The sequence below is a fragment of the Pseudorca crassidens genome, chromosome 16, assembly GCF_039906515.1.
Source record: "Pseudorca crassidens isolate mPseCra1 chromosome 16, mPseCra1.hap1, whole genome shotgun sequence".
In the NCBI taxonomy this organism is placed as follows: domain Eukaryota; kingdom Metazoa; phylum Chordata; class Mammalia; order Artiodactyla; family Delphinidae; genus Pseudorca; species Pseudorca crassidens.
In genome coordinates this window covers 72,496,706-72,520,001 of record NC_090311.1, presented here as the reverse complement: position 1 = coordinate 72,520,001, position 23,296 = coordinate 72,496,706, and the positions used below count along the sequence as shown (strand labels likewise).

At 44.4% G+C, this 23,296-nt stretch overlaps 1 long non-coding RNA gene across 1 annotated transcript; it reads right to left on the bottom strand.

Moving 5' to 3' along the window:
- Positions 1-15,932: 15,932 nt before the first annotated feature.
- On the bottom strand, positions 15,933-23,253 carry LOC137209325 (uncharacterized). Its single transcript, XR_010935988.1, has 2 exons — positions 17,871-23,253; positions 15,933-17,826 (listed from the first exon to the last, which is right to left on the bottom strand). It is a non-coding gene; the product is annotated as an uncharacterized lncRNA (long non-coding RNA).
- Positions 23,254-23,296: the final 43 nt, after the last annotated feature.

Below are 23,296 nucleotides of genomic sequence, written 5' to 3'. Positions count from 1 at the left end.
GGTACGCGGGCCTCACTGCTGTGGCCTCTCCCGTTGCAGAGCACAGGCTCTGGACGCGCAGGCTCAGTGGCCATGGCTCACGGGCCCAGCCGCTCCGCGGCATGGGGGATCCTCCCGGACCGGGGCATGAACCCATGTCCCCTGCATCGGCAGGCGGGCTCCCAACCACTGCGCCACTAGGGAAGCCCCTTCTTTCTCCTTTTAACTAAATCTGACCGTCCCTTCAACTCCCTTGAACTGCTTGATCTCCTCCCCTTCAAAGCCTTTACGTGCTCCACCCCTCTCTCCCCTCCCTTTCCCACTCTGGCCCCTCAACTCCCTATAGCCAGTAGAGGTCTAGGTGGCCCTCCCCCTGTCAGGGGTTCTGGAGGGGCTCATCCAGGAGCCCAGGAGCAATCATCTAAGGCTGAAAAAACTACCTGGAAGCAGGCTGGGTATTTTATCCGCAAGGATGAGCTTTGGAGACACCTGGATAGCCACTTGGTCCTGCTCAGCCCCTTGCCCCAAATTTAGTGCATAATTTAGCTTCCATAAGATCACACATTAAGGCAAAGGAAATCTTAAGGGATCTCCTCCACACTGGCGGACACTTCAGCCGTCATGCTGAGCAGATAACCTCAACTTACCCTATCTGCCAGAAACATAATCCTGGTAAAAATATTACGGTGGGATAAGGACAAGAGCCCACATCTTCATATGAACCATATGAATTGAAATTTTATAATTGAAGCTATAAGCCCCCATATTTCGATCTGCCTCTCTGTTTACATGTATGTAATGTAGGTACGTTATATATGTGTAAAATTTTCCTACCTTCAGATGACATTACCAAGTTAGATTATAAAAACCTCTAAAGGAGCTTTATTTTGATTGAAGTGAAATAAGCCCTTACATAAATTAAATATCCCTAAAATTTCTAGAAACTAAGAAAATTTAACTTCTAATACTTTAAAAAGTATTCTTATAAAAACTAACCCAAGTGCATTAAGAATTCAAGTTCACAAAGTTTAATCTTTCACAAATAAGACTAGTTTAATATTATTGGTTTACTAAAAACAGATGTCTTCTCAGTTATCAGAGTTAAGTATAATACAAGCATACATTTTTACTCTATTTGGGCATGTTCTTCCTGAACTTACACAGGTGTATTGATTGAATAAATTAGCATTATATCTACCAGGTGTTTGAGATGATGAACGCTGTAAATTTGGGTTTAACCAAATCTATCATTATTCAGACATACTTTAACAGTAATTATGTTTTCTAGTTTGTGTCAGCTTGAGGATAGTCTCTAAGGTCTTTTGGTAACTTAAAAACGTCTGCTAGATTATTGACATCATTTCTAATAAGATAAAATACTGAAATATTAACGACTAAGCATAATTTTAGGACTATATATTTTGGTCTGTTAATGAATGTGTTCATTTTTGCCACATTGAGAAGTTGTACTGTAAAGATGTATATGGCTATAAAAAGTTGTGAGTCATAAGCTCTGCTACAAAACATTGGTGTGTGACACACAGTTCACAACTATCCACCTCAGAGTTATTTCTGTGAAATAAAAGTTACTGTGGTTAAAAGTTATGATCAATATATGGGAATGAGACTCTCTGGGAGAAATAATTGCATAGTAAAATAACTTTGTATGCAAGGTATTCAGGATGTGCTTTTTTTAATGGAAAGAAGAGTGGCTTTGTCCTAAAGTCAAATGATTGGTTGCTCCAGAACAAGGAATAGGAATGCAGAGGACAAAATCTGAATGGATATAGAAAGTCGTAGAAGGTTTATAGAAAGGGAATGGTATTTGTCATGGTCAATGTTAGCTAAGGTTTGATGGGCTTATTATAAGATTTTCTTTAAAAGATTGTTAGTATCAAATATTATACCGATGCAAAACTGAAATTTTATTTTCTCTTTGCTAAATGACAAAATTTTCTTGGATTATTGATCTGCCTCTTAAGAGGTTATAAAAGGTTTCTATTTACCTTCTGAGAAATCTGCCTAAAAGGCAAAGATCCTGTTTCTTACCAGAATACTTTTCTGTGCCTTACTTTAACTTTACTTTAACTTTATGTCCTTGATGACTTAAAGGAACAAAGTTTTCTCACTTTTGGAAGAGCTAAGGTTCTTAACAATCATGCCATCTCCTATTTTTAAAAATATTTTTGGTCACTTTGATTTCAGATTCATTTTATTTTGTTTTGCATATGCCCAGAAACAACCAAATTTCCTTGTCAATTGCATTGTTTTTGCAATAAACTCTTTTTTTTTTAGTTGAAGTGTAGGTGATTTACAACGTTGTGTTAGTTTCAGGTGTACAGCAAAGGCATTACACATACACACACACACACACACACACACACACACATATATATACATATATTAATATATTCTTTTTCAGATTATTTTCCCTTATAGGTTATTACAAAATACTGAATATAGTTTCCTGTGCTATACCATAGGTCCTTGTTGGTTATCTAGTTTATAAATAGTAGAGTCATTTTATATATACTGGTTCATATATGTTAATCCCAAACTTGTAATAAACTTTTTTTTTTTTTTTTTTTGGGGTTTGCGGGCCTCTCACTGTTGTGGCCTCTCCCGTTGCAGAGCACAGGCTCCGGACGCGTAGGCTCAGCGGCCATGGCTCACGGGCCTAGCTGCTCCGGGGCACGTGGGATCCTCCCGGACTGGGGCACGAACCTGTGTCCCCTGCATCGGCAGGCGGACTCTCAACCATTGCGCCACCAGGGAAGCCCTGTAATAAACTTTTATCAGATCTTTCAGTTTTGAAAATTATCTTTAATAAGCTAACCATGGCCATTTTGTCTTTTACCATCTACAGATAGTTTTTTAATTAACGCTGTTGGTTTCCTGAACATGTTTGCCAATCAGCTACAGTCCAGAATGTTTTGACTTTAACAAAGAATGGTCTCAGAGCCACATGGGAAAGGGCTAAGCCAAGTGCCCTTGAACACAGGCTTCTGATGGTATTGCTTAAACAACTTTGAGACCCTACCACTGAACTGAGTCAGGATTGAACACAGGCTTCTGATGGTATCACTTAAACAACTTTGAGACCCTACCACTGAACTGAGTCAGGATTCCCAGCATTCTATCATGGGTTCCTGAGGCTGCCAAACCAAGACGGAGCAGAAAAAGAATCACACAGAAAAGTGAACGAGCTAATGAGGGATGGTTTGGAATATTGCTAATAATGTAATATTCTATTCTCTGTATCTAGGGAGCTCCTTTCTCTTTTCCCTTAAACGGTCTCTAACAATTTTGGTGACTACGTTTTTGAAAACTAGAAATGAAACATTTACCTTTTTCTCCCTGTCTGACTCCTCCAAAATTCAGAAACTCCTATGGAATATTCTTATTTTCATGGTAATATAATTAATTGCATCAGTTCAATAAGAATCTCACCTGCTTATTAACAGGATATGATAGAAAACGTTGATTATACAACAAAGGCTTTGTCCAGAATGTTATATTTGAGAATGAATTAGATAAGACCAGTCAGTTTTAAGGAACTAGGGTTGACTTTATGGGGGTAGTGCTTACAAAGCTCTCTTGGGAAAAGCAGTGTGGTACGTGGCTTATAGGGTTCCCAGCTTACAAGTGAGTGAGATGAACTCTTGCTGGTGGGCCCAGGAAAGCTGGGCTATCTGAGGGACCTTGAGAAGAGAGGAATACACCCAAATTTATGGGTAATGCAGGTGAAACCTGATGGTTAGTTCTCCGCTTGGCTTCCCAGCCTCAAGAAGATTTTAAAGGTCCATTCTAAGACTCGTTATGAAGACTTCCAGCAAAGCAAACTTTAAAAGGCCTATACATTAAGCACCACTCTTGTTATGCCTGGGTAAATAATCAGGCCATATCTAATGAGATGAGCTTTAGTTTATGATCAAGAATAATCTTTCTAAAAAAAAAAAAAGAATAATCTTCCTTTGAGATTATCCTTGATCAAAACAGAGGTAACTATGGAGAGAATTTTTGTGTTTCATTGGAAAACTATAGCATACCCTGTGGATTACCAAATTCTGGCCCTGGCCATTGTTTTTGAACTAGTTTAAGCCTTTGTAAATTGCAGGTAACTGATAGATATGAGCACCTGTAAACTAGACTAGATCCTATCATCTTGCATGCATTGTCAAACCTTATTAAATTTTCAGTTCCTTTATTTTCCTTCCGAAGCTGCCTACAACCATACAAACGAACATTTTCAATGTTCCTCCCTCCCTGTTGCCTTGGCATCACCAAAAACTAAAATACAACTGCCCAGATTCTTACTGGAATTCTAGGTTGCCTTGCAGCTGGCGTTCCCACCCCCACCCCCACGCCCGGCCAACCCCGCCAGCATCTGAGGAAATACTACAGTTTAAAGCCCTGTTGACTTGATATATACCTTGAAGGACTTATCCCTACAGCAGCCCATGCAAGGGACAGATTTCTCCCTGGAAAAGGCACTCTTGGCTACCAAAAAAAGTCTAGTAAAATGCTTAGGTCATGCACGCCCTTATAAGAGAGGTAACCAAGACCGTGAACAGCATTGCCAAGCGCACTGACAGCTTGGCTACAACAAACTCAATGAGCAGCGAGCCTTGCATTACCAAAAGATTTCCATCCACCTATCTCCCGGTATCCACTGGACTGGATATCCCCGGGGTCCACCTCCCGGCTCTTTAACTATTTATGTTAATATTTCTCTTTTTCATTCTAGTTATCCCTCTCATAAGGTGCCTGATCAGTAAGACTAAAAAGATGATCTTAGCCGCCATCTCTCCATAGATGGTTCAACTGATTTTGCAAGAACAGCACCAACAAGAGTCCTCGGGAGACTAACTGGCTTCTGCCCCCTCAGGAGATATAGGATCACCTCTGAGCTGTTCAGTGCTGAATGATATTTATTCATCTTGAACAAAAGGAGGGACTGACAATGTTGAATTAAAAAAAATTTTTAATTGTGGTAAAATACGCACAACATTAAATTTACCATCTTAATTCTTTTTAAGTGTAAGTGCAGTTCCGTAGGGTTAAATGCATTCACCTTGTGGTGCAACCGGTCTCCAGAATGGTTTTCATCTTGCAAAACTGAAACTCTATACCCATTAAACACTAATTCCCCACTCTCCCCTCCCTCAGCCCCTGGCACCACCCCTCTACCTTCTGTTTCTATGAATTTGGCTTCTCTAGATACCTCACATAAGTGGAATCATGCTGTAGTTGTCTTTTTGTGACTGGCTCATTTCACTTAGCATAATGCCCTCAAGATTCATACATGGTGGCTAGTGGGAAGCTGCTACACAGCACAGGGAGATTAGCTCGATGCTTTGTGACCACCTAGGGCGTGGGATAGGGAGGGTGGGAGGGAGGTTTAAGAGGGAGGGGATATGGGGATATATGTACACACATAGCTGATTCACTTTGTTGTACAGCAGAAACTAACACAACATGGTAAAGCAATTATACTCCAATAAAGGTGTAAAAAAAGAAAAAGGATTCATCCATGTTGCAGCATGTGTCAGAATTTCCTTCCTTTTTTAAGGCTGAATAATATTCTGTTGAGTACCTATACCACATGTCGTTTATCCATTCATCCATTCATTACCTGAGCCCTATGTTCCTAGAAAATAGCAGTCAAGAAACCCCCCTATGCTTTTATGCATCAAAATGGCTTACTGCAAAAAACTACCCTTCAGAAGATAAATAAGTACTGGGGATGTAATGTACAACACGGTAAATATAATTAACATGCTGTATGTTATACATGAAAGTTGTTAAGAGAATAAATCCAAAGAGTTCTCATCATAAGAAAAAACATTTTTTTCTATTTCTTTCATTTTATGTCTACATAAGATGACGTGCGGTCACAAAATTTACTGTGGTAATCATCTCATGATGTATGTAAGTCAAATCATTATGCTGTCAGCCACAAAAAGGAATGAAAGCGTGCCATTTGCAGAGACACGGATGGACCTAGAGACTGTCATACAGAGTGAAGTAAGTCAGAAAGAGAAAAACAAATATCATATAATATCTCTTATCTGTGGAATCTATAAAATGGTACAGATGAACTTATTTGCAAAACAGAAATAGAGACACCAATGTAGAGAACAAACGTATGGATACCAAGGGGGGAAAGGGGGGGTGGGATGAACTGGGAGATTGGGATTGACATATATGTACACTACTATGTGTAAAATACATAACTAATGAGAACCTACTGTATAGCACATGGAACTCTACTCAATGCTCTGTGGTGACCTAAATGGGAAGGAAATCCAAAAAAGAGGAGATATATGTATATAATAGCTGATTCACTTTGCTGTATGGCAGTAACTAACACAACATTGTAAAGCAACTATACTCCCATAAAAACTTTTTAAAATCATTATGCTGTACATCTAAAACTTAATACAGTGCTGTATGTCAATTATATCTCAATAAAATCAGAAGAAAAAAAACATCCTTCGTCTAACTTAGATAAGATTCATGGATACCCCTTTATTTACCTAGGACGATGCCAGACACAAGCTCCAAGTTCCCCTTCTTTGTCTCATCAATGATTAGCTGAATTGTTTGACCCCCACTGACCAACAGGGACAAAATATCTGCTAATGTGACTTGACCTAACTTTACTCTGGCTTCTTCCTTCCCCATGGGCACCTGAACTTTGACCCACTTTCAACCTAAGCCAGCTTCAGAATACTGAATAGCCCTTCCTGACCAAACCTGTCTGACACAACGTTTGAGACTCTTACAGATCTTGGGCTCCCTGTGCTCTCTCTATTGCAACAGTGCCCCCCGCCCCATTGCAATAGTCTTTTCAAATAATGGCTCTCCATACCTTCATCTACATTTGTTTTTATTTGTAAGAAAGTGCTGAGGGGTGCACCTCTAGTTGTAAACATTAAGGACCATGGGGTATGGTCCAACACTTAAGCAAGCAATCATTTCTTAGTCCCATTTTACAGGTAAGGAGATGGAGGTATAAAAAGGCTAAGAGACTTGCTGACTCACAGCACCAAGGGCAGAGTTGGGAATCCAGGTGCTATCTCTCATCTCAGAGAAAACAGTGCTCTTTTCAGCACAAACACGCCCAATCCTGGTCAATGTTCAGGGTGGGTTTGGGGAAATTATTGAAAAACTTTGGCAAAAAACGTTCTCCAGTGTTCAAAGAAAGGGAAATTGGATCCAAGAGTGAAAAAAATAAATAGAATACCCAGAGCTTCAGGGAACTTCTTCTAATTTGTGGAAATGAATGAAGACCAACCAGATGAGAACAAGCAAAGGCTATCGATTCAAAGCTTTTTGCTCTAGCAAAGGAGTCGACCACCATCACCTGCATTGGACAAAAACTCAAAAGCAGGCAGAAGAGTGTGAAAGTTTTCTATTGGAACAAAAAGGGAAAGGCTTCGGGTATGCCCTGACTGGAGGCTGTTAGCACGCGGAAGAAATAGACAGGCTGGCTAGACGCGGGGGCTCCTGTGTGACTGGTTGGGGGGACATATTGGCTTTCTCCTGTCTGTCCTAAATTAGAAGTGGGTGCAAATATTAGCAAAGCTGTCAATTATTAATCAAGTCCTGGATGTTTGGGACCAGTTGCCACAGGGGTTATGATCTGGCTTCCTGGACTGGTTACTGTTGCTGGTTACTGTAGCAACTGGTTACTGGTTACTGTAGCAACTGGTTACTGTAGCTACTACTGGTTACAGTAGCCTGGCTTCCTGGGCGGATTGCAGCAAGCTGTGGGCCAGGGTTACATTTTTATTTATATCCTGGACACTGTGTATTCGGTCTTCCAAGTCTCTACAGGGACCCTGCATTAAGAAGAGGCTTTCAGACATCTGACTAGCCCCACAGATGACTCCACACTCAGGCCAGGGATGCTGGCAAAACGCTTTCTGCTTCCCGTCTGTAGGAGGGAAAGTATGTAGCAGCTAATCGTGCCTCAACTACAATCCCCCCATAACCCTCTTTTTTCACCAACAGGTGAAAATCAGGGCCTGGGCATCACCTCCAGCTTCCCGGGACTCTCAGGCTATCCAAACTGAGGCCTTCTTGCTTGCCTTCTTTTCCTTAGGGGGTTCATAGAATCTCAGAAAATCTAAAGGACTTTTGCTATCTCCTCACGCGGCCCTTATCTTTAACTGATGGAGACAGGATCCCAGAGGTTCCGGTGTCTGGGTTCTAGTCTAATGTCCACTGAGCCCTCTGTGAGGAAGGCAGAAGGGATCTGACATCCTTGAGGGGCTCATCCAAGTGGGAGAGACAAGTAAATAGATGAACACGCTCAGTTATTTCCCCAAACCTACGAGGGGTTGTCCTGGCTCTGAGCTTGCAAATGCCATCCCTTCTGTCTAGACAGCCTTTCCTCGCCCTAGTTCCTCACTGTGAATTTCTTCCCATCTGTGAGTTTCTTCCCATCTGTGTTTCTAGTTTCCCCACACTCCGGGCTGGAGTCCTCTCCGAGCGCCGGGTGTTCACCTGTCTGGGATGCTCATGCCGTTCTGCTCCAAGGTTTTTGCCTCTTTTCCCCAAAGGGCCCTAAGGTCCTGAAGACCACACCTCTCGATCCGGGTTTCCATCGTCTGTCTCATCCCTAACACAAAGCAGCACCTCAGATACTCAGAGGTGTGCATGGAGCACAAGGGCAACCAGGTGGGAAGACTGAATGATGGAGGAGGTGATGCCAGGGTCAAGTCTGAAAGGAGAAGTAGGAATTTTGCCAAGCAGTCAACAGGAAAGGCGTTCCAAGCAGAGCTATTAACAGGAGCAAAAGTATGGGAGGACGAGGAATGGATATGGGTGGGATGAGAACAGCATGGAGCCTGCATTGCTGGAGAATAAAGAACAAGGCAGGGACTTCCCTGGTGGCCCAGTGGCTACGGCTCCAAGCTCCCAACACAGGGGTCCGGGTTCGATCCCTAGTCAGGGATTGCAACTAGGAGTTTGCATGCCGCAACTGAAGGATCCTGCATGCTACAACGAAGATCCGGCGCAGCCAAATAATTAAATAAATATTTTTTAAAAAAACACCAAAAAAATAAGGCAGAAGTGGCCAGAGACAAGATTGAGACTGAACAGGGATACATAAATTTTTTTTTTTTAGCTGTACGCAGGCCTCTTACTGTTGTGGCCCCTCCCGCTGCGGAGCACAGGCTCCGGACGCGCAGGCTCAGCGTCCATGGCTCACGGGCCCAGCTGCTCCGTGGCATGTGGGATCCTCCCGGGCCGGGGCACGAACCCGTGTCCCCTGCATCGGCAGGTGGACTCTCAACTACTGCGCCACCAGGGAAGCCCCACAAAATTTTAATGTTCTGTTTCCTCACTTACTAGCAGTTTAACTCCAATCAAGTTATTTAACCTCTCTACGCAGTAGTTTCCTCATCTGTCAACTGAAGATCAGAACAGTCATCCTCACATAAAGCTGTGGCAAGGATTACGTGAGTTAACACGCATGGAACATTTAGAAGAGCACACAGTAGGAATGATGGAAGTGCTTGCTGTTCTTACTATGTTGAAGACTTCATTCTACAGGCAAGATGGGGCTAATGCTTCTATTCTAATCAGGAGCGAAATGTGGTTGGTGGAACAGGACCTGAGGCCAGAACAGAGAAAGTATTTCCTACAAGGGTCCAATGAACGATAAGGACGAACTGACCTGGGGCAGGAGTGCAGAGGATGAGCAGGATTCGGCAGCATTTAGCAGGTAAAACTGGCCAGACTTACCGCCTGCTGAGAACTGGGTGGGGGAGAGACTTCAAGAAGCCCAGGACAATGCCAGATCTGTGGTTTAGGCAGTTTGAGTGGGTAAGATACAGAAGGACAAGGAGTTTGTGAGCGCTTCCTATGTGCCAGGCATGCAGCTAGATGCTTGATGCCAAGAGATGCTGAGGAACTGGTCTAGGGCCAGAGCAAGCAAGTGACCAAAGAAGACTTGAGGGACTTCCTTGGTGGCGCAGTGGTTAAGAATCCGCCTGCTGATGCAGGGGACACGGGTTCGAGCCCTGGTCTGGGAAGATCCCACATGCCGCGGAGCAGCAGAACCCATGCGCCACAACTACTGAGCCTACGAGCCACAACTACTGAGCCCATGGGCCACAACTGCTGAGCCTGTGCTCTAGAGCCCACAAGCCACAACTACTGAGCCCACGCACCTAGAGCCTGTGCTCTGCAACAAGAGAAGCCACCACAGTGAGAAGCCCGCGCACCGCAATGAAGAGTAGCCCCCGCTTGCCGCAACTACAGAAAGCCCCGCGTGCAGCAACGAAGACCCAATGCAGCCATAAATAAATAAATAAATAAACAAACTTGAAAAAAAAACCAAATAAGACTTGAAAATCTGTCACCTGACGCCTGGTTTATGCACTTTTCAACACACCCCACTCCGATCCGAGAACTGGGTCCTTTCCAGGGATAAGATTTCTGCCTCACATCACAGCTCTTAACCCTGAAGAACCAGCAAGGAAAATTCAGGCACTGGGGGAGATGAGAGGGGCTACTCTTGAACTGCTAGGTCTTTCCACACCAAATATATATATATATATATATATATATATATATATATATATATATATATATAAAATAAAAGTGTACCTCAAGCCACCTCCCCTTGGCAAATTCCTTTTATTCCATTCATTTTGATGCAATCCATGTTATACAAACTTAAATACTTTGCCTCTAACATCCATTCTTATTGCAGGAGGCAGACCTCTCACATTTATTTCTCAAATTTCGAAAAGGGCTGTAGTTTAAAAAATGCCAGTGATTATAAGAAATGAAAAAAAACACCCTATGGGATTATGTATGCAAGCTGTTTCTCAAGTATTTTTCCCCAACTTCAACTCAAGAAGCTGGTTTGGTTTTTTCCCCCGACCAGGGATAGAACCCAGGCCCCCGGCCGTGGAAGCGCAAAGTCCTAACCACTGGAACGCCAGGGAGTTCCCTGTGTTTTTGTTACGAAGCAGAACCTGGCTTGATAAATATGTGTTGAATGAAGGTGTCCGTGAAGCAAGTAAGAAAACTCAGCGAACCCTCAATCGATAAGATTCAAGAAGCAACACTCTCTTCTCACAAGCCCACAGCCCCTTCCAGCACTCTCAGAGCAGCAGAAGGAAGCATACATCCAAGTCCGGGCTCTGAACATCCCTCGACAATACTGTTAACATCAGATAGAGCCTGCTGGTGTTTTCGCTTAGTGGAAGGCACAGGATGTTTGCGGGAGGGGGACTGGCTTCTGGCAGGAAGGTTCATTCAAGTGAAGGTAATTGGCAACCAGGAACTAAAGGACTGCCCTTCAGTCCTTGAGAGATATCAGGAAATTAACTTCCTGTCCTTAATCAGCCCACTGTTTGTTAAAGAGATGAGAATGGCTTGGGCATGGTAGGGGGCAGTGGAGAGGAAGTGATAGAGAACAGTCATCAAAAGCTGTTGCCTAGTGTCTCTGCCCCGACCAGCTCAACTCTGGCCCAGTTTCAATTTCTGGGCAAGTTTGGGGAAACTTGTGTGGCTGATACAGGCATGGACCTCGGAGGTAAAGAGTTCTGTTCAGTTTTCCGGTCGGACAGGCAAGTCATTGTAACTGAGCAGGACCTCCCCCCCATCATGTCCTCCACCTGCCTTTTGTCTATAGAAAAACTTTAGTCAAAGAATAAATTTAATCAGAGAAGTGAAAAAATGCAGAAAGGAAAACAGTCAAGCAAGACAAAATAAAAATAGTTTAGCCATTAAGCAAAGCCAAGGACCTTTAGTTCCTCCTCAAGGGTTATAGATAATATTCTGAGCCACATCCTTTGAGCTGTTTTGCAGATACTGAAAGCCCCACCGGGTGGAAGAAGTTAACTGATGCTGCCCACGAGCACTTAGACCCCAAACCGGTTGGAACCAGGTTGATAATGCTGACTCCCAATTACCTCACCACCAACCAATCAGAAGAATGTCCACGAGCCGATCACGCATCCCATAATCCCCTTCCTCGCCCTGTCTTTAACAACCTTTCCCTGAAACCTTTGGGGAGTTTGGGTCTTTTAAGTACTAGCTGCCCCGGACTCCTTGCTTGGTGCCTGAAATAAACCCTGCACTTTCTTTTACCACAAGCCGGTGTCAGTAGACTGGCTTTGCTGTACACGGGTGAGTGGACGCAAGTTTGGTTCGGTAACATTATCACATTTTCCAGGTGGGAAGTTGACAAGGATTAAGCACATAAGTAATTCTTAAGACACGACAAAGGAGACTAAACAAAACTCAGACAAAATCAGTAAGGTAATCTTACATGTTTGGATGCGTCTTTCACACACCACTACCAGCAAGAAAAGTCAGTCAATTTTGAAGACTGCAACTGTCTTTTTTTTTAATTGCATTTTCAGAAAGTAAACATTAAAAAAGAAAAAGAAAAACTTAGAGGTATGAGAAACTAAGGTGTCATCTGTCATTAGAACTTAATATTATGACAATGCTGGAATGGTAAACCCAGGGAATACAGAAATGTATAATAATAGTTCTTGTATATTGAGGGTTTAACTTGTCCTAAGTTCTAGGTTCCTGTCCTAGAGCTTTATCTGTACTGTGGGAACATACTTATTCCACACAACTCTATGAGGAAGATGAGAAAACAGACTCTGAGTGGTTATGCAATTTGTCCAAGGCTCTAAGTTTCAGAGCCAATATCTAAAATCAGGCACTCCGGTCCCAAGGCCCAGTCTTTCTCCTACGCTTTCAAAATATACATGGGTAGCTACAACAAAAGCATATATTTTTTTAGTTTTTTAATTTGGCCACGCCATGCAGCTTGTGGGATCCTAGTTCCCTGACAAGGGACTGAAACTACACCCTCCATAGTGAAAGCTTGGAATCCTAACCAACTGGACTGCCAGGGAATTCCCTAAAAGCATATGTTTTGATGCAATGAAAAAAAGTTGGGGGAGCCACACCTCATATCAGCTGATCAGAGAGGTCAATCGGATGAGTGCTAGCACCCTCTTTGTTTTTTTTCTTAATTTTAAAAAATTAATTTATTTATTGGCTGCCTTGGGTCTTTGTTGCTGCATGCGGGCTTTCTCTAGTTGTGGCGAGCAGGGGCTACTCTTCACTGTGGTGCACTTCTCACTGCAGTGGCTTCTCTTGCCGCACAGCACAGGTTCTAGGTGTGCAGGCTCAGTAGTTGTGGCTCACGGGCTCTAGAGCGCAGGCTCAGTAGCTGTGGTGCACGGGCTCAGTTGCTCCGCAGCATGTGGGATCTTCCTGGACCAGGGCTCGAACCCATGTCCCCTGCATTGGCAGGTGGATTCTTAACCACTGCGCCACCAGGGGAGTCCATGGCACCCTCTTTAGATACCGACTGAACTTTCCTTCAGAGACATAGATAGGCCGATCCAGCTTATAGAGAATTCCATTTATCACACAAAAACAAACAAACAAACATGCAACTCAGGGTATGGGTTCATGGATATTTCATTTCAAACCTGGCTCAGAGTCTGAAATGTGGGTATTTCCCACCTAACCTTTGGAGGGACTCTGAATGCATAAAAAAAAGCCAATAACATGAATAAGCTGCACTTTATCTAAATGGTAATAAAACTTACTTAACAATTGAGGATCTTAATGCCAATTTAAGGCATTTGCTTTCCTAAAACACAGATCGTAAGTAACATTAAAGAGCACTTGGTTTTTAATTGCTTTACAAATAAAATCATTCCTTTTCCCCTTTAAGCTGCTACAATTGCCATCTGGTAAATCAGCTCTGGAGAGCTGAGCCGAACTAGTCTCTGAAGTATTTTCTTTAGGACCAAGGAAACCAAGGATCCGAAACCAAACTTTTCCAGATGAGGGAACGGAATTTGAAGACAGGGTTCTTCAGATGAGGAAGGTGGCTGGGAATCTGGGGACCGGAAGAATCTAATCAAACTTTTGCTGGTTCCATGGCTCACAATGTCACTGTCCCAAACTGTCACCCAGTCAAATGAACAAATGCTACCCTTGGGGGGGAGCTAGGAGGAGAGTAGAGAATTTAAGAGCTTTCCTCCAGACAACATTTTTTTTTTTTTTTTTGTGGTACGCGGCCTCTCACTGTTGTGGCCTCTCCCGCTGCGGGGCACAGGCTCCGGATGCGCAGGCTCAGCGGCCATGGCTCACGGGCGCAGCCGCTCCGCGGCATGTGGGATCCTCCCGGACCGGGGCACGAACCCGTGTCCCCTGCATCGGCAGGCGGACTCTCAACCACTGCGCCACCAGGGAAGCCCCAGCCAACATTTCTTTACATTTAGTTTTATTAAACCATTCGCTTTCACAGCCAACACGAAATATGTGATTATCCCTTTAAGAGAAGAAGCTGAGAGTATCAGAAATGCGCTGTCCACACCCATGTAGCCATTGAATTTTTTAAAAATTACTGTTCTTAAGTACTGACCTAGGGTTAGTGAGACAAGCCAGGTAGAAGCTGCACCCAAGGTCTGAAATTGGTCAAGTCGGACATTAAGCACACTTCAGAGCTGGACCCTTGGAGGACTGACCCCTTATTCTGCATCTCACCTTGATTTTATGCCCAATTGTGCTACCCGACCTGGGGTTATATATATGTTATATAACCTAAAAGGCTAATACAACGAGTGATGAACACTCCCCACAGGGAAAGTCCAGCAATTTAAAAAGCACCCCCAGGGACTTTCCTGGTGGTGCAGTGGTTAAGAATCCGCTTGCCAATGCAGGGGACACGGGTTCAAGCCCTGGTCCGGGAAGATCACACATGCCGTGGAGCCACTGAGCCCGTGAGCCACAACTACTGAGCCTGCGCTCTAGAGCCCGTGAGCCACAACTACTGAGCCCACGTGCCACAACTACTGAAGCCCGTGCACCTAGAGCCCGTGCTCTGCAACAAGGGAAGCCACCACAGTGAGAAGCCTGTGCACCGCAACGAAGAATAGGCCCCGCCTGCCGCAGCTAGAAAAAGCCCGTGCGAAGCAACGAAGACCCAACACAGCCAAAAATAAATAAATTCAAAAAAAGAAAGTGTGAATTAAAATAAAAAGAAATAAAATGAACTCTTCTTGGATTTCTTAAAAAATAAAATAAAATAAAAAGCATCTCCAAGTTGAACCTCAGAGTCCCACAAAGAGACGGAAAAGCCAAAGTGATTTTCTTTCCCTAATCTCGTTGTTAGCTCATGTATACTAATGGGAACCTCACTCAATACTCAGTTAAGTATAGACTATTTTTTCAGAAACATCGTTACTGATTACCTTCTTCAGGACTCCCAAGCTGTATGAATTTACCCCAAGCCTCTTGTGGTCCCAAAGTTCCATAAGGCCAACCCAAAACTTAGTGACAGTGACATCACGTCTCGACTCAAAAATGAGAACCCCATGGGACACCTGCAGGCAGCGGCCTTTCCCAAGCGAAAGGGAAGCCCCACCGTGCCAGCCAGCCCCGCTATCTGCAGAAATGTAGATATGAGAACAAAATGGAAAAAAGGAGAGGACATTCTCTTGTGATGAACTTCACCAGGTTATCAGTCACTCCAAGCCATTTGCCCAGTGTCCACAACTCCCAAACCCAGATACACGTGCTCATTTCAGAGCAACTTATCCCCAGGTTTCTCAGGTTGGAGGGTGGTGTAGAGAACGCTCCCGCTTTCCTGCAAAAATTAGAATCTTCTATGGCGGCATCTCTCTCACTTTCCCAAGACTCCCTTCTCCCTTTCCATCCTTAAAAATCTCTTGATCTCCTCCCTTCCATTTCTGAAAAATTTACTAAGAAAATCTTAAACATACAAGTGTAGAGAATAGTATAACAAACTCTCAGGCGTCTATCACCGAATTTAGGGCATCGACATGCTCCCCATCCTGTTCTCCTGTTTCCTCTATACCTACATCCACCTGCCTACCACCTGCCCCCTCAGTGAACCTTTTCAAAGAGAACCCACGATACCATATCATTGCATCAGTAAGTATTTTATTTAGGAACTTCTAAAAGATACAGATCTTTTAGAAATATTATTTTTATTTACAGATAAACAATAGGATGAATGCATCTTACACATCAATAAAAAACAGAAAAAAAAAAAAAGCAAAATTAGAGAGATTTAGTAACTTCCATAAAGTCATGAGCCAGGCAAAAGTGAGTCTATCTGTAACCTGCATCTTCTGTTGCTTGGAATTCTGTCCTTCTGCAGTTATACTCTGTGACCTCTCAGGCAACCCTATCTCTGATGGCTCTGCTGAGTAAGCGTTTGAACTCATGTTTAAGGACAAAGCTCCCCCAAGTAACTAATCTGCCTAAAGCCATGAGAAAGGTCTCACGGTAAACCTGGAATCTTCCCCGGATGGATTTCCATCTCTGTAGCCTTCCCCAGCACCTTCATTCCATGGTCCTGGTATTTCTCATGGATCTGGGGCCCAGGTTCTAGGGGAAATAGTCATTGGCTAAAATAAAAACCTTAAAAAAAAAAAAAAAGGAAACAGTTACAATACCATTATCACAGCGGGAAAAGAAATGAACAAGAATCCTTTAATACCAACTATCCAGGGGGTGTTGGACCCATTTCTGCTTTGATCCAGGTGGCCCTGGTCTCTCGGGTACTCGACTAGGCACGGAGAGAGGAAGCCTCTTTGCTTCTGAGGGCCCAGTCAGTCCCCCAACACACACCTAAACACACATATGAATGGGGCACCTCTCCAAACAACATTCACAGGCTTCCCTTCCCTCCATTCTGAACCAACGCCTCCAACCCCACTCCTCTGCTCCCATATCCCAACACATCTTCCTAAGGATTTTGTGGCAGCTGCCAATGACCACCGCACCGGAATTCCTTAAGTCTGTGAGGCCTGCCTGCCTCATGGTGATACACCCACCCCGTTACCACATTTCTTTTCCATCAAGTGGTTAAGATTGCACGATCTGGAGCCAGACGGTCTGGCCTTGCCACTTACCGCGTGATTCTGGGCAAGTTATTGAGACTTTACGTGTCTTGCTCAGTTGATAGTCCAACCGAGACCAAGAGGAACGGGACGAGAGGCAGCCCGTCTCGAGGACAGCTGAGGGAGAACCCATCACCCCGCCGAGCCGGTAACGCCCTTGCTTCTGCAGAATGAAGCTCTAACCTCCTGTCCCGCTGAAAGCTAGGATGGTGGGGAGGGGAGGTAAAGGGAGAGTAGGGGGAAAACTGTGACTGCAGAAACTGTGCCGCCTGAGTGTGCCTGGGTCTAGGCAACAGTCCTGGGATCCTTCCCGCAAGAGAAGCTGCCTCAGCTGCCTTGAGATTCCTGAGGGAGTCTCACCCTCAACCTTTTGCCCTCTGCCAAGTCCAGACCCAGGCTTGCTCAGAGCCTGCACCTGTGCTTGGGGTTTAAGCGCCCTCAAGTAAATCACTTTCCCTACCATCACCACTGCCCTTGCAGTGGGACGTATAAACACCAGAGGCCTCCGATAGAGGAGGCTCCCCGGACCTCTGGCCCACAGGTATCCTAGAACAAGCTCAAAAGGCTCAAGGGAGCTGATGGTTAAACTGCCAGGAATTTTGTGAGCTGGTTGTTAAACACAGATACTATGAAAAATTAAATTATTTAAGATAATTTACAAGATGGTATTGAAAATACAAGTGAAGGGAATTCCCTGGTGGTCCAATGGTTAGGACTCCGCGCTTCCACTGCAGGGGTCACGGGTTTGATCCCTGGAAGGAGAACTAAGATCCCGCATGCCTCGCAGTGGGGCCAAAGAAACCCCACAGGTTTAAAAGAACACATAGGTAACAAATACTCAAACCACCCCGCTTCCTAATCATTTGACTACATTTTACTATTACTATGCATTTAAGGTTATTTATACCTAATGTATCTGTACGGTAGAAATACCATATACGGTGTTACTACTGCACCTCTCTCTCCAAGTTTAGTGACTTCACATTGGTAGCTTGAAATCAGCCACGGTGGGGAGTATTTACACCATGAACATCCATAAGCAATACAAACCAAGGTTTGTTTTCCCAGAGGGCAGACACTTATCAACAACGCTGTCTGACTCATCTCCTCTATAGTTCTCCACCCATGGGTACATCCTCCTCTCAGCCTGCTGAAACCACGCTGCCTGTTGAATTGGGGGAGAACAAGGGGCAAAGTAGATGGCATCGCAGCTGAGAATCCAGGAGCACTTCAATCCCATCTCAAATCTTGGCCAACCATCCCTATGAGGCTCACAAGAAAGACTGATTTCCCGAAGTCCATTGCGCATCCACAAGCCACTTTTTGTTTTTTTTTTTAATATTTATTTATTTGGCTGTGCCGGGTCTCAGTTGTGGCATGTACGCGGGACCTAGCTTCCTGACCAGGGATGGAACCTGGGCCCCCTGCATTGGGAGTGCGGAGTCTTAGCCCCTGGACCACCAGGGAAGTCCCCAAACCACTTTCTTATTAGCTGGATTTGTGCTGGGAGCTTCTGGTATAGGCCTCTTTCCAAACAGGGCTTCAGTTTTCACCCCTCACTCTCCTACTCTTGCCCCCTTCTCTCTTTCTCACGCACACACACAAGCTCTAGCCTTCTCTTCTCAAGGAGCCTATACCAGGGCTCCACGAACTCAAAGCCCGCAGGGACCACACTGTAATAACTTGTGTGGTGGGCAGGGGGACCACCGTGGCTCTGGAGGGGCAGGTGTTCCCTGCTCCCCTGGCATAGCTACTGCTCAGCCCCTGCTGACTGAGCAATGGATGGCGAGGCCCTGCTGAGCTCTTATTTTTTAAGAATAATAAGAAATCTGGATTTTTTAAAAAATGAAAGTCTCCCTCATTTCAAATCAAAAGGTATTTCAACTTTTCATAAATTGTAACTATGGGAAGCGACAGATATGTTCACTAACCTTATTGCGTTCATCATTATGCAATATCTATGTATCAAATATTACATTACACCTTAAACTTACACCATGTTATACGTCACTTATTTCTCAATAAGATGCGAGGGAAAAAGGAAAATAAAACACATTACATTTTTCCACCTTTGGGGAAAAACCGTTTTTCATGCATACTTAGGCCAAACCAAATGACGGTGGGAGGTGTTTAGCCCCCAGACCACCTGTAGCAGAGCTGATGCAATCCATCCCACCCCCGTCCTCCAGCCCACCTGATTTCACTGTGAACACTCATACACCTTGCCAGCATCCCTCATCAAACAGGGAGTGACCATCATAGGGACACAAAACACATCAGTGGCTGCCCCGTGGTGGCGGAAGGAGGTGACTGGATACAAAAGGGAATGAGGAAACTTCTGGGGGTGATGAAAATGATCTACAGATTAAAGAGAAAACTACTATTGGGTCTTGGGTGATGGTGTGGAAAGGGACAAAAGGACATTGCAGGAAGGTCATTTTAAGCATAGAGTACGGTTCTGGGACTTCCCTGGTGGTGCAGTGGTTAAGGATCCGCCTGCCAATGCAGGGGACACGGGTTCGAGCCCTGGTCTGGGAAGATCCCACATACCGCGGAGCAACTAAGCCTGTGCGCCACAACTACTGAGCCTGCGCTCTAGAGCCCATGAGCCACAACTATGGAGCCTGTGTGCCACAACTACTGAAGCCCGCGTGCCTAGAGCCCGTGCTCCGCAACAAGAGAAGCCACCACAATGAGAAGCCTGTGCACCGCAACGAAGAGTAGCCCCTGTTCACCACAACTAGAGAAAGCCTGCATGCAGCAATGAAGACCCAACGCAGCCAAAAATAAATAAATTTATTTTTTTTTAAAAAAGCATAGAGTATGGTTCTGTTGTCTTGAGAAACAGGGTCATCTGCTCAGGCTTTGGCTTCAGCAAACGGCACTAATTCATTTCTATGTTCTTTAGACCACCCATGAGGAGCTGGTAAACACAAGATTCTGCAGAAGACTGAGAACACCCTGTAAGCTGAACTCTGGTTCTTAAATACCTGTGAAAGGCCTTAAATAGATTAAAATATGGTTCTCCTTAAGAAGAAAGCATTGCCGTGTTTTACAGAGGGTTCTGTATGTTCATTTTCAGTGTTCTTTTTGGAGGGAGGAGGGGGTACTGTGGTCTTCCATGACTTGTCCGTAACTGACAGATTTTGCCTCAGTGAAGGATCCTTCTTATTGAAGTACATCCTTGACTATTTACCATGGTCCCAAGCAAACGTGCCTGTAAATGATTATAATAAAATTGCGGGAATCCCTGCACCTAGAAGGAGGGCGATGGGCATGGGCAGAGTGAGGAACAGATACCTTCGGTTGAAGGGACCTGTCCAATACCTTAAGCCACATCACACAAGCAGCTGCCTCTTCTGGGACAACTCTGACCACAAGATCCGGGACAGTGGTACCTGAATTAGTGTCTACAAGGTGATCTGATGAAGAAGCTTGGTCCAAATAATTGGTGTCAACAGAATCCCATGGCTATTTTGGGGCTGGTGTATGTTTTGTAAAAACTTGTCATCGTTGATGGTATTTTCTCCCATGAATATGTGTTGCACATGTGCATGTCCCTGCGTCCTGGTTATTAAGCAATGGGAGTCTGTAAATATGCATTCCACTCAGATATAACATTACTTCCGAGTTTCAAAGCATGACCATTTCAGAACTATGGCATCGATACCTCCACTCCCAGACACAGGATTTTCAAAAGTGCAGATTAAGTGCTAAACAAACGAACAAACAAAACTATGGGGCAGCCACCCTTGGCTTTGTTGTCTCAGGGTTTCCAGGAAGCCTCACACACAATGGAGAAAATTCAAATGTGGGAGTCATTCTCCCCGGGGTCACCTTCAACCCCTGGAGGAAGGAGTAGGTGCATTGGACAGCATTCCTGTCCTCTGGTGGGATAGTACTGAGGCACGTTCTCAGTTCTTCCTCGGGGACACCCAGTGGGACTGAACTGCAGTTGCCCCCCAATGCTAACGGGCTCATCTGCACACCCTTTGTTGGCCTCACCTTCTCCACGTTCTCATTCCGCTTTCTGGACTCCCCTTCCAAGGAAGCTCCCTGCACCAAGTCCGTCTCAGTTTGCTTTCAGGGAACCCAAACAGTCACCACTTGTGTCATGCTCAGACCTGCAGGTTTCCACACGTTATTCCCTCTGCCCCAAACACTCTTCGCCCAATTTCCACCTGTTCTTCAAGAATGTGCTTAGAGATCGACTCCTCCGGAAATCCTCTCTGACCCTCCCTCTCTTCTAATGCCGTGGGTCCCACTGCGCTGCTGCCCCGCTCACAGCACCCACCACACTGGGAAACGCCAAAAGGGAAAGAAGTCGGTATTCATGTCCCCTCTCCCCCCGCCCCATCCCCCGAATTCCCAGCACCGCACACAACGGCTGGCGTGAGCAGTATTTTTAAAACAGCTGTAGAGTGAATGAAATGATACTAGAAGTAGTTAAGAAGCGACACTATGAAGACTCTTAACGCTCCCATGTTTTAACAATGTTCACTGGATCCCAACCACCCCATTTGTAACAGAGAAGAACAAACGTGACAGCATATTAGATCTATTCCTTTAGCTCTAACCCCTGTGCTCTGTGGCCTGTACTCAGCTGTGCTGGCTCTACACCTCTGGAAAAGAATGTTGCCCACAGCCTGAAATACACAGGAGGACTCTCAAGGCTCTGACCTTCAGAGATGCAAAGTTGCAGAACAGAGAATAACATCTGTCTGGTTGGAGGTGCACAGGGAACACAGTGGCCAGATCTATGTGGACCGCTGTAAGAACAGAGCATCCCAGCGCCACAAAGTCTGCACCAACCAACCTCCATCCTGCCCCACCCCCCGTCCCTTTTTAGTATAAAAGAAGCCTGAATTCTATCCCTGGTAAGATGGTACTTTGGGACACTAGCCCACCATCTTCTCAGTTGGCTGGCTTTGCAAATAAAGTCGCTGTTCCGTGCTCCAACTCATCTCTCGACGTACCGGCCTGTCGCCTGGTGAGCAGTACGAGCTTGGACGCGGTAACACATTCTCATTCTTATCTTGTAGGTGAGGAAACCAAAGCCCAGAAAACTGGACGTAGGCCAGACCTGAACCCACAGGACACTTTCTACCGTACCTGGGTACCTTAAACCTGAGGCTTCGTGCCCAACATTAAAGTAACAGATAGCAGTAGTCAGTCAGTCCCCCAGGTTAATGACTTCCCAATAGCATTTCACCAGGACCCAGACAAAGCTACCCCTGGGGAGATGCGGTGGGAGAAAAGTAGGTTAAGGGGGCTTAAGTTGAATTTCAGCAGTTGCCTTTCAAAGGAACATTTAAAGAACACAAATACGAATCCACAAAAGACTTTTTTGTTGCTTTACGTATTTCATATACTGTATTTTTTGTCTCTAGAAGTTCAACTGGAGGCTTTTTTACGTTTCATTTTCCTTATGCTCATGTATTCTTCTGCCTTCTAGAATGCACGAAGAATGTTTATAATGGCTGTTTTCACATCCTTGCCTACTAATCCTATCATCTTGTTTCACTTCTGAGTCTGGCTTTTCCTTTTCTTGATTTTTAAGATGAAAAATTTTCAGGTTAATTACTAAGCTCTCCTTATGGGATAATTAGTAATCTTGAAAGTTGCACTCAATCATGAGTAGGGTATCAGAAAATACGATCTTTAGAAAAAGATCTAAATACATTCAGTTCAAAAGGATTCAATGTAATATGGAAATAGGGGTTATGTGAAAGATAGAAAAAAAAACCTTTAAAGGACAGAAATTCAACGTCTCATGTTGACAGAAACATTTGGCACAAACCATATTTACCATGCACTGGCGTCTTCCTGTTTCTAAAGAGAATGTTTAAAAGTTTGGGCCTGAATTAGACATTAGCGAATACAACTGAATTTTCCCAAGTATTGTTTAACTTAAATAGCCCATACGTTAAAACAAGGACCCAGATTTACCTACAGAGTTTTACGTAAACACAAAAAAAGTTTCTAAACCCACCGTTTCAATCTTAGAAGCACCACGTGGACACGCAGCCTCTAAAAGGTGTTAAAAGAAAAAAAGTGTACATATAGCTTAAACTTTATAACTTACATGTTGTTAAAGCACTTCGTTTTGAATCCCATTTTCTTCAAATTCTACATGAAGTAAGAACGGCTATCTCCACTATATAGATTAGAAAACTGAAGCCGGCAGATGAAGCCAAGTCCTAAATTCAGAGGTCCTGCGGAATTTCTTGGTCAACATTTTCGTCAAGTTACAACTAAAACCTCGCTGCCATGAGAACAGAGGCATTTTGAGATTTTGGTCAATTCACCAAATGACGAATCAAATTAAAAACTCTTTTCAGGGCTTCCCTGGCGGCGCAGTGGTTGAGAGTCTGCCT